Source organism: Lynx rufus, unplaced genomic scaffold, assembly GCF_022079265.1.
Source record: "Lynx rufus isolate CCGP_SWC_20201006 ecotype Redwood Valley unplaced genomic scaffold, mLynRuf1.p SCAF_7, whole genome shotgun sequence".
Taxonomy (NCBI): domain Eukaryota; kingdom Metazoa; phylum Chordata; class Mammalia; order Carnivora; family Felidae; genus Lynx; species Lynx rufus.
Genome location: NW_025814889.1, coordinates 7764895 through 7775531, shown reverse-complemented (window position 1 = coordinate 7775531; position 10637 = coordinate 7764895).

Below are 10637 nucleotides of genomic sequence, written 5' to 3'. Positions count from 1 at the left end.
TAGTACTCTCTGCCCGCTCCTGGCCTTAGTTCATTCAGTTAGTAAAACCGTTTGCTGATTCATTTTCTTCTCTTTTTTAGTTACTTCACATTTCTGTCACAGGTGCCGAATTAAACCCGTCCTAAACCTGAATTAAATATGTCTTATTCCCCCCACCATTCCTTCCTACAAGGCATGCATGCTAGGCCCACAGCCAACTGATATTTAAAACACACACACACACACACACACACACTTCTATTGAATATCCAGGAGATAATAGCTACAGCTGTTAACTATAAAGGAAAATTCATGCTACACATGAAGTTATTTACTTGTGTTACTTTAGAGCATTTTCTGACAGAGAATATGAGAATTCTTTCATATACTACCATGCTTCAAGAATAGATATTCATCTCCAGGAAAATGGCTCTCTTGAGTTATTTATTTGAGAATAATAATAATAGAATCCTGGAAACTTCTAGAAGCTGGAAAATGACTTGCAATAGCAGCAGGAACCTGCCCAAGTTGTTCTCTTTTCCTCCTTTCAAACCCTTACATATGTGTTCATTTAGTCCTGCTAAGTGAATTTTTTATTTAAAATGAAATGCTCTAGGGCGCCTGGGTGGCTCAATCGGTTGAGCGTCTGACTTCGACTCAGGTCGTGATCTCACTGTTTGTGAGTTCAAGCCCCACGTCATGCTCTGTGCTGACAGCTCAGAGCCTGGAGCCTGCTTCAGATTCTGGGTCTCCCTCTCTCTGCCCCTCTCCATTCATGCTCTGTCGCTGTCTGTCTCTCTCTCTCTCTCTCTCAAAAATAAACATTACAATTTTTAAAAATTTTTAAAAATGTCCTCTAATGATAATGCATAACCAAATGATTAAAATAAGGAGGTCTTCCTTCTTCCCTTCCTTCTTTCTTTCCTTCCTTCCTTCCTTCGTTCCTACTTCATTTCTTTCTATTACTGAAAACTCATGATAGAAAGACATTTTAAAATTTACCAGCAGAATTGAATTGCTCATTCTAATCATCCACTCAATACCTGTGAATTCATAAAAAAATGATGATACACATTAACTGTATTCATTTGGGTAGCAATAAAAAAAGCAATTCTAGGATATTTCAAAGCTGTATCTATCAATTCCATTTACAATAAATAGAGATTTCCTTCTTCATGTTGCCTTCTTGATAAGTCAGTAAAAACTGCCCCATAATCAACTGAATGGATCGTAATGATACTTAAATTTAAGAAATTTGCTATCATTCATTTCGTTTTTTTTTTCTGAAATGCTGTATTCTCTGAAGAATGAAGATAGGCAATTCATCTTTACCACTGAGGGTGTCGGAATGTGTATTTTTGGAATATAAAGACATACTTTTCATGCTATGATAAAACACATATACTTTGGGGTTGCTCCAAAGCCAAACAGTGCTGCCAACAGATAGTAAAATTCTCTGGGGATTCATCTGTGAGAAACTGAGGTCAAACTTTGAACTTGGTGTTGCAGACAAGTGACAACGAAAATGTAACTCATTACACATTGTCAAGTGTGGAGCTAGAACCTTAGAAGCATATCTAGAAATGTCAACTACATATGTGGGAAATGAAATGCATGTATAGCAATTTGTAGAAATAGAAAATTATCTCTAATTATTCTTATTTAAAGCAGATTGTTCTGAAACTGTAATTGACTTTATGATTTTGCACATCTGAGCTTTATTTTCCTGCTTACCATTTAAGTAAACAATACATGTATCTTTTTAAACTACCAGTTAGCATCTCAGTACATGAACAAATATCCCTCCTTTGACCAATCAAATATAGACATAAATCTTTGACACGATTGGACTGAAAGCACGTTACATAGAAAGGTCTTGAAACACCCACAAATGTGTAGGAAATAGAAGTAGTATGGGTTTGGAGAGATCACAGTTGAACTATTTTCCAATAGGATGCAAACGAACCTTTTCGTCCCCTTTTGTAAGAGCGTCAAGAGGCTATTTTTCACCTCGTTGGTTTCCTCAATAATGTAAGCTTCTTGTAAGTTGCCTGTGAAACAATCAAATGGAGGTTGTAATCTCTGTGTCCATCCCAAGCTTGTTTACAATGATACTCACTTGCCCTTAAAACGGGGACTTGTTTTTTTCATCTCACCATGTGTGCAGTTAGTTACTTTCAAGAAATTATAAAAAACTTAATTCATAACAGTAAAACACAAAAATTAAACAGCAAAACAAAAACGCCAATACAATCAAGAAATTAAAAAAAAAACCTTATCTTTTATTTTTAAGAATTATTCTTAAAGAGTTTTAAAATTTGAAAGCCATTGAAACAGGGCCCCGGTCGGATCCAATATATTATTTTCCAAAAAGGTGTTTAATGGGCCTCTACAGGGACATTTCCTAAATCCTAAACATAGCAATAATAGAGACGACTCTCATTAATAGATAATGACTAATGCTTTAAGCCACGCAAACTATTTCTGGGGTTCCCCACAACCCTGTGAGGTGATACGATTTATCTCCATTTTCTAGTTGAAGGAAGCAAGACCTACTGAATTTAAATGTCTGGCTCAAAATCATACAACTAGAAAAGGGCAGAGCAGTGGTCTGAAGTCTGCTCAGCACAGCTCCAATAGTCTTAACACATTCCATGTTGCTTCCGGTGGCCCTGAGGCAGAGTGTTCCTGGTCGTCACAGATCAATAATGATTATCTGCAATGAACAAGCTGGAAAAAGGGAAAACATATTGCTGGCTTGCAAATTTGGTTGCCACCATTTAATGTCTTTCATTTCCCTATTCCAAAGACTGTATTATTTCCTAACAAAACTGAAAAAAAAAAGGAATATATTTTGTGAGTGTATCACGCGTTTGGTTAATAAAATGCCTAACTAGAGTTGATGAATTTATCCCTCTAGGCATGTCAACATTCTATATTTGAAAAGTATAAAATGTACAACGGGGCCATTTTTTGCCATCTTTTAAAATAATCAAAACTTGCCTCACGACTTGGAATTTAAAACTCATTTTCAATCATTGGTTGACAGAGTCTTTATGTCAATTAGATACAGATGCCTAACCTCTGACTCCGTTGGAATTTATTTTACATCACAAGTTCCACCTCTCTCAAAAGAATACTCTCTTAAATTCCTTTTGCTACAAGAGATGAGACACACTGCTAAAGAAAATGAAAATAAAGGTACGTCCTTTCCAGTAAAGGACAATGAGCGTCTTTCCACAAATAACCAAAGAGGAGGTCAGACACTAAATTCCTGCCGTGGCCACCCTCTTGGTAATCCTCCAAAATTTGTAGGGTAGGCGTAGATCCTTGCTAAGGCTGGGTCCCGCTCAATAAACATTAAAGACCCGCTCCTGATTTTTCCCTCTCCCCAACACAGTCAAGTACACATCCGAGTATTACATTTTGTCCTGAGACTCATGTGGACATAAACTATAAGGAAGAGAGTATGGGGAAATTTTGAGCCAGGTTCTGTATCCCTGGCAGAAGCAATACATAATTATTGAGTGGATGCTCTGAAAATCTGTTCAAGCTCACGCTTTGGTAATAGAATGGAAGTGATGATCACTATACCTGGTAACAGTAAGAAAGAAAACGAAGATTCATAGTTATTTCTGGTCCCTGTTGTCTTCTTTGGTGAGTAAACAGTGTGTAGTCAGGTGCCAAATTCAAGCTATCCACGTATTTTAGTTGGCTAAGCTAATTTCAAAAAAATTTGAATAAGCCACCAATATTTTTAAAAAAGAACATCTTACACAAAAAAATCTGTATCCTAGTTCTTTTGAAAAATCAAACCTCTGTATCCTGTCACCAGAAATTCTCCCTGGAGCAAAGTGAGACTCATTCATTTCTACAAATGTTTAAATGTGCACAGCATTCTTATAAGAGATGAGTAGAACACTTAAGAAAGGCCAAAGATAAGATCATTTTCTAATTTCCTTTTTTGTGCTTTTTTTTTTTTTGGCTTGTTTGTTTTTCTTTCTAAGTTGCGATTGGGGGAGGACAGGTAGGGAAAGTTGAAAAGGAGGCAGGAGACAAGTTACCAGCAAGGTTAGTTGGATTGTTCTCTCATTAATAAGAACACATTTTGAAGCACTTACGCACATTACATTTTATGCGTCTACCTAGTGATACTCCAGTGTATCCATTCGATAGAAAGTTCCTTACCTTCTACAGAGTCTCACTTGGTGAGAATGCAAATTTATTTCCAAATTAGAAAATAATCTTTCAGTACACCCACCAATACGTGTTGCCATACAAGTGCTCAAAACTGACAACAACAACAAAATTAATGCAGAAAGGGACAAAGAAGTGTTTTGGGTTATACAGCAGACTGTGTATGTACCTACGTCAAACTGCTTTCGCTAGTTAACGGTGCTTTAGCTTTTAGGAAATGGGTGTCATTGTTTAAATGTCCTGTAATAAATCATCTCTGTGAAATCAGACTAGGATTGTAGTTAAAGCACAACTTTCAAGTTTGTTAGATGATGGTAATTGTACCCATGCCAAAATCCCATGGTGCTCTGGGGGAAGAGACTATGTGTTAAGGTAGATTAAAATCACTATACATTGATTACTGATTTTTAAGTGATAATAAGTGTCAAAAACTGAGTCATTAAAATGGAGCTTTATGACCAGGCAAATATGTCTGTAGGTACCTGTCTCAGAGTCGCAGGTTCAAGTTCCCCTTAACCCTTAACCGAGTGGTTTTTTTACCTGTGGTTCATGGATCCCCTAGACGTTCACAGAAGAGCTTTATGAGGTCAGACCACGAAGCCCTAAAATGGAAAACAAAACTTGGTGTGTATGAGCTTTTGATGTTTTGGTGTGTGTGTGTGCGTGTGTGTGTGTGTGTTAGGAAGAGGACCTATAATTTTAATCCATTGCACAAACCCCATTATAATTGACTAATAAACACTGAGAGGAAAATAACAACTATAATTTGGGTCATTTGTTTAATAAGGTTAACCAACGAGTCAGTTGTAACTTGGATCATTATTCACTTATGTCAATGGGCGAAATGACAGCCAACGTTTAATCAGGCAGCTACGAGAGCGCGCGCTGTCCCATCGGCAGCTTGGCATTCATGGCTCAGCTGCCTACAAAAGGAGTTGAGTTTAGAGCCGTGATGTCAGGTGACCCTTGCATTTAATAACTGTGACAGCGGACACAAGGACTCTGTTTGCTCTTTCTGCCAACAGTTTGAGGGGCATCAGAATGGAAAGGGTGTCAGGTGGAAGGCTATTGACGAGAAAGCAGGAGGGAGTTCTTGTGGAGACATTTCACACATTGTGAATGCTTTGTGAGACTTGATTTAACAGAATACATTTCTGCAACACTAAATGCATTTTGTACAGCAGCAAGCTTTCCTTAACAAATCCGTATGTTTCAAAAAAAAACCAGATGAATTGTATACCATGCTTCAGGGAAGAAAACTTTAATGATCCAGAGCAAACAATAACTTTTCCCTTTACCCTCTAAAAGTACATTTTGTGAATTCTGTACTGTCTAACGTTAGATTGATCGCATATCCTGTGATGTTCTTTTTCCTCTAGAGGCAAGGAATGGGAAGAGGGGGAAAAAACCACATTCACTTTGAGGCTTTTCCTTCAAATTGTCAGTTGATAAACATAATTTCTCTGTATTTTTGCTTCACTGATCGGAAAGGCTGGTCGTTAATGGCCTTTTATTACAAACTTCCTCTAGTACGCAGCCCAGCAATTAGGCATGGGCACGCTCCGTGACCCCTCGTTGCCTCGCCACCGGCTTTGATCAGAACTTTGCTCAGTGACACACATCTAATAACCAGGAGGGGCATGAACTGAACCATCAACACCTTGATTTATTCCTCAACTCACATCCTCGGCCAAATAGGGGTGTAATTCGCTGCTATGCCAATTGCCAATATCACCTTGTGTTCGGGCTGGGGCAAAAACAAAACAAAACAAAATGGAAAAACAAAACAGGCATGCCTGGCTACAAACAAAAGCATGAGGACAGCTCAGCAGGAATTGCAGCCTCCGTGACCGCCTGGTGCGGTCGCTTAGAAGCAAAGAAATGTTGCCATCAGTTTTGTCGCTTTGCTTTGCCTTCAGTGAAGTTTCTTTCTCTCTCTCTCTTTTTTTAATTTAGTACAATAGAACCAAAAAGAGAAAGGACTTTTGGGAAGAGCGCCGTAACTGACAAGCAGGATTCTTCTCCGGTAACATTCCAAGCTGTATAGTCCAAAATCATGAACATTCGATTCGGCATGGTTCTTCACACCGGAAAGAGTTGAGAAATGATCACCAAACTTTTTTTTTTTTTTAATCTTCACTAATGGATAGGAGAAAACAAAATGGCCGTGACTTACAGCACCTGCCCCAACACTGCAACCCCAAGAGTAGCATAAAACAAAGCAACTAAAATTCCCATAACCGAAAGTTCTGCATCAGTGGTCCCAAACTGTAAGGTTTCACGAATCACCTGGGGATCTTGTTACCATGCAGATTCCAGTTTGAAAGGGCTAAGGTGGGACCAGAGTTTCAGCATTTCTAACAGGGACTCCCCGCCTCAGTCCCCCCCCCACTCTCCCCCCACCCTACTTCCACCCTACCTCCACCCTACCCCACACCCCACCCCCACACACACCTCCCCCACCCCACCCTTCCCCACCCACCCCGGCCCCCAGGTGAGGCCAATGCCTCTGGTCCTTGAACCACTCACTCTTTGACTGGCAAAGTGCTAAGTAAGTCAGAGAGTAACCATATTTTAGCCCGATTAATCCTCAATGTAGTCTGTGTGTCACTTCATTTTGCATTTAAAGATATTCTGGACTCCTGCCCACCGGATTAGAAGCATAATAAAGCATTTAGAATGAGCTCTGAAGAAAGTTATCAAATACTCTTCCTTAGAGACATTTAGTAAGATTCCATGATAATTTATAAAGATGTGTTTTTGTTATTATTGTGGAAAATGTGGAAGATACAAAAACGGTAACCAGGTCAACAAAAATCACCCATAATCTCATTTTCCAGAGATGGAGTCTTAACATAATGATGTATATTTCTCATTAGAATCAAAGGTACTTACACATTTGAGACCTAATTCTTTTCTTTGATTCTTTAATAAAGTTTAAATTGTATTAAACATTATTGCTGTTTTATTCATTTTTCTCCTGAAAAATGAGATTTAGTATTCTGGTCATTGGGCGTACTATAATTTATGAAATGATTTCCTTTCATACAACATGTATGTTGCTTCTGAAATTTTCTTATTTAAAATATTACAGAAACATAGTAATGACGTTTTTAAAATATCTGTCACTATAACAACTTGTTACAATTTTGTGTGTTATGTGTATTATGTATTGTAGTCTTACAATAAAGTAAGCTAGGGAAAAGGTTATTAAGAAAATTATAAAGAAGAGAAAATACATTTACGATACTGTACTGTGTTTACTTTAAAAATCTCAGTATAGGGGCTCCTGGGTGGCCCAGTTGGTTGAGAGTCTGACTCTTGATTTCAGCTTACGTCATGATCTCACCCTTTATGAGATCGAACCCCCTGTCTGGTTCTGTACTGACAGCCCAGAGTCTGCCTGGGATTGTCTCTCTCTCTCCTTCTCTCTCTGCCCCTCTCTAACTCATGCTCTGTCTCTCTCTCGAAATAAATAAATAAACTTTAAAAAAATCCCAGTATAAGTGGATGCACAGAGTTCAAACCTGTGCTGTTTAAGAAGTTACTGTACATCAAAATAGCTGATATTAGACAGGATTCTGTTGGCCTCGAATGATTAAAATACAATTCAGACTAGCTTTAAGAAGAGTGGTGGTGAAATTTATTCACTCCCATAACTAGGATAATAAGTGTATCGTCCGTCTGAGCCACATGACTTTCATTTAGATCAAATAACTATTTTTCTAAATTACTTTTGATTATTTTGAATTCCACAATTTCTCATACACATTCAAACATTGTGACTGCTAATATTTGGGCTCTGTTTGCAAAAAACTAAAAAGACATCTGTAAAAGTTAAACGACAAAAGTTTTGGGGCGCCTGGGTGGCTCAGTTGGTTAAGCCTCTGACTCTTGATTTCAGCTCACGGTTCATGGGTTCAAGCCCCACATCCAGCTCCAAGCTGACATTGCTGAACCTGCTTGGGATTCTCTCCTCTCTCTGTCCCTCCCCTGCTCCAGCTCTGTGTGTCTCTCTCAAAATAAATAAAATTCAAAAAAAGAAAAAAAAGCTCTATGTCAATGTCATGTGTTTTAAATAAAAGTTACTTCCAAAATTATTTTCAGTTTTCATCCCACTTATAGATGGTGGTTTGTTTTATTTATGGCACCAAATCAGATATTATTATAAATGATATCCTAAATTCAATGGAAAATTTCAACACTAAAGATCAAGTTTTTGTTTTTAAGGTGATACAAATACAGATTTGGATGGAGTGTAGGATCATGGTAACAGTGATGCTCTTATTAATAGGAAATCTATAGACCAATGATATTCTACCAAATGAAATGTAAGCTGTTTTTCTTAAAAATGACAAATACAGGGGCGCCTGGGTGGCGCAGTCGGTTAAGCGTCCGACTTCAGCCAGGTCACGATCTCGCGGTCTGTGAGTTCGAGCCCCGCGTCAGGCTCTGGGCTGATGGCTCAGAGCCTGGAGCCTGTTTCCGATTCTGTGTCTCCCTCTCTCTCTGCCCCTCCCCCGTTCATGCTTTGTCTCTCTCTGTCCCAAAAATAAATAAATGTTGAAAAAAAAATTAAAAAAAAAAATGACAAATACATTTATATCCTACGGTGGTTTTTTTTGTTTGTTTTGGTTTTTTGTTTGTTTGTTTTCTGATGAAGCTGATTTTGAACACACACACACACGTACACAATTTAGGATGGGTGTGAACCCTGCATCCTTTTTGTTGCCACCATGATAGGATTCTCAGAAGGTTTACGTCTCTGAAGGACCGTTTTATAAATCAACTGAAGTGCTCCGCAATGACATTGAACCTTTGGTAAACGAGTCATCGAAATTCTCGTTGCATTTGGTTCGAAATCAGTTGGAAATCTTTAAGAAATAGAGCAACAAAATAATTCACCTTCTGAAGATTTTTGCCAACTACAATTATTGATAACAACGTTTGTAAATAGGGATATGATGATTTGAGAACAAAATTGTGTGTGCTATTTACCTTTGAGGTGTTACAATTCTGCTTTGCAATGCCTCAACGTGAAGATGATATCTTCAGGTGATTTTCCTTTTTTGTACCGAAAAAATATATATTCTATACCAAGACAGAATGAAATTGAGAAACCCTAGTATTGTGTGGCTTTTAATTTTGTGAAACATTCAAATATAAATAAGGACAACTTATTCGATGAGTTTTGATTTCTAAAAATATCTTATTTATGTGTGTGGTGTTTGTGTGTGTGTGTGAGAGAGAGAGAGAGAGAGAGAGAGAGAAATCTTTATTTCTTCAAGGAAAGACAAAATGTGTTAACCAGGGCTCCTTCTGGGTAGTGGAACAGAAGAGTCTGAGAAGGAACATCACTTTTTTTTAATGTTTATTTATTTGTTTTGAGATGGGGGAGCAGAGAGGGAGGGAGAGAGAGAATCCCAAGCAGGCTCCATGCCCAAAGCCCAACACGGGGCTTGATCTCACAACTGTGGGTTCATGACTTGAGCTGAAATCAAGAGTCTGACCCCTAATTGACTGAGCCACCCAGGCGCCCCAGGAACATAATTTTTATTTGCATCTTACTATCTGAAAATTGTATCTTGAGCATGGATTGCTTTTATGATAATCAAACTTTTTGTGAATCTAAGAACATAGATAAAGGCAGTACCTTGAAACACATTAGTCCACCCCCCTTCATGGGTATTAGAAGGAACTTTAGAAATCTTTAAAACTCCAAGTTCATAATTCTAATGGTGACGATTTTGAGAACTGCGCCTGGCCAGAGAAAGAGAAGTCTAGACATTGGTTCAGGTTTTAGGTAACGTCAAAGCCACCATTCTAGTTAACAAAGACAAACACATCTTGTTCAGAGGGCTGGGGTTTTCTGTGATCATTTATTTTGTTTCCGTGTCAGCCAGACCCAGTCACCAAATCCAAGTAATTTCCCATGGAAAAAAAGGAACATATTAATCTTGGAAGTAGATAATTGACTATTTTAAGCCTGGAGAATTAATCGATGTTACCTTCGTATATTTCACCACCGGTGTGATCTCCAAGGAAAGAATGAGCAGAGTAGTTACATTTGTTGAACTTACCTTGGCAGCAAAGAGCACTTTTTCTGGCAGTGATCATGTACTTAGCTGATAAAGGAAAAAATATGTTTGAGAGACCACATGTGAGCGTTAGGAGACATTATTTTCCTGGAAATCTTCTTGGTCCCGAAGAAACTGCTAGTTGCCATCCAAACGGCAACCCAAGCTTTTCTGCAAGACATTTTAGATCTATAGATAAATACAGACGTAGATGCAAATAAAGATCTCTTGCAATATTTAGGCATTCGATACTAAGTAACTAGATTATTCAACAGACAATTACCTGATTTTTTTTTTCTCACACCAGATGGCTTAGCATCACGATACAACCATAATTTCTTTCAGGATCCAAAGTTTTGTGTCTGCAAGGGCATACTTCTAGAT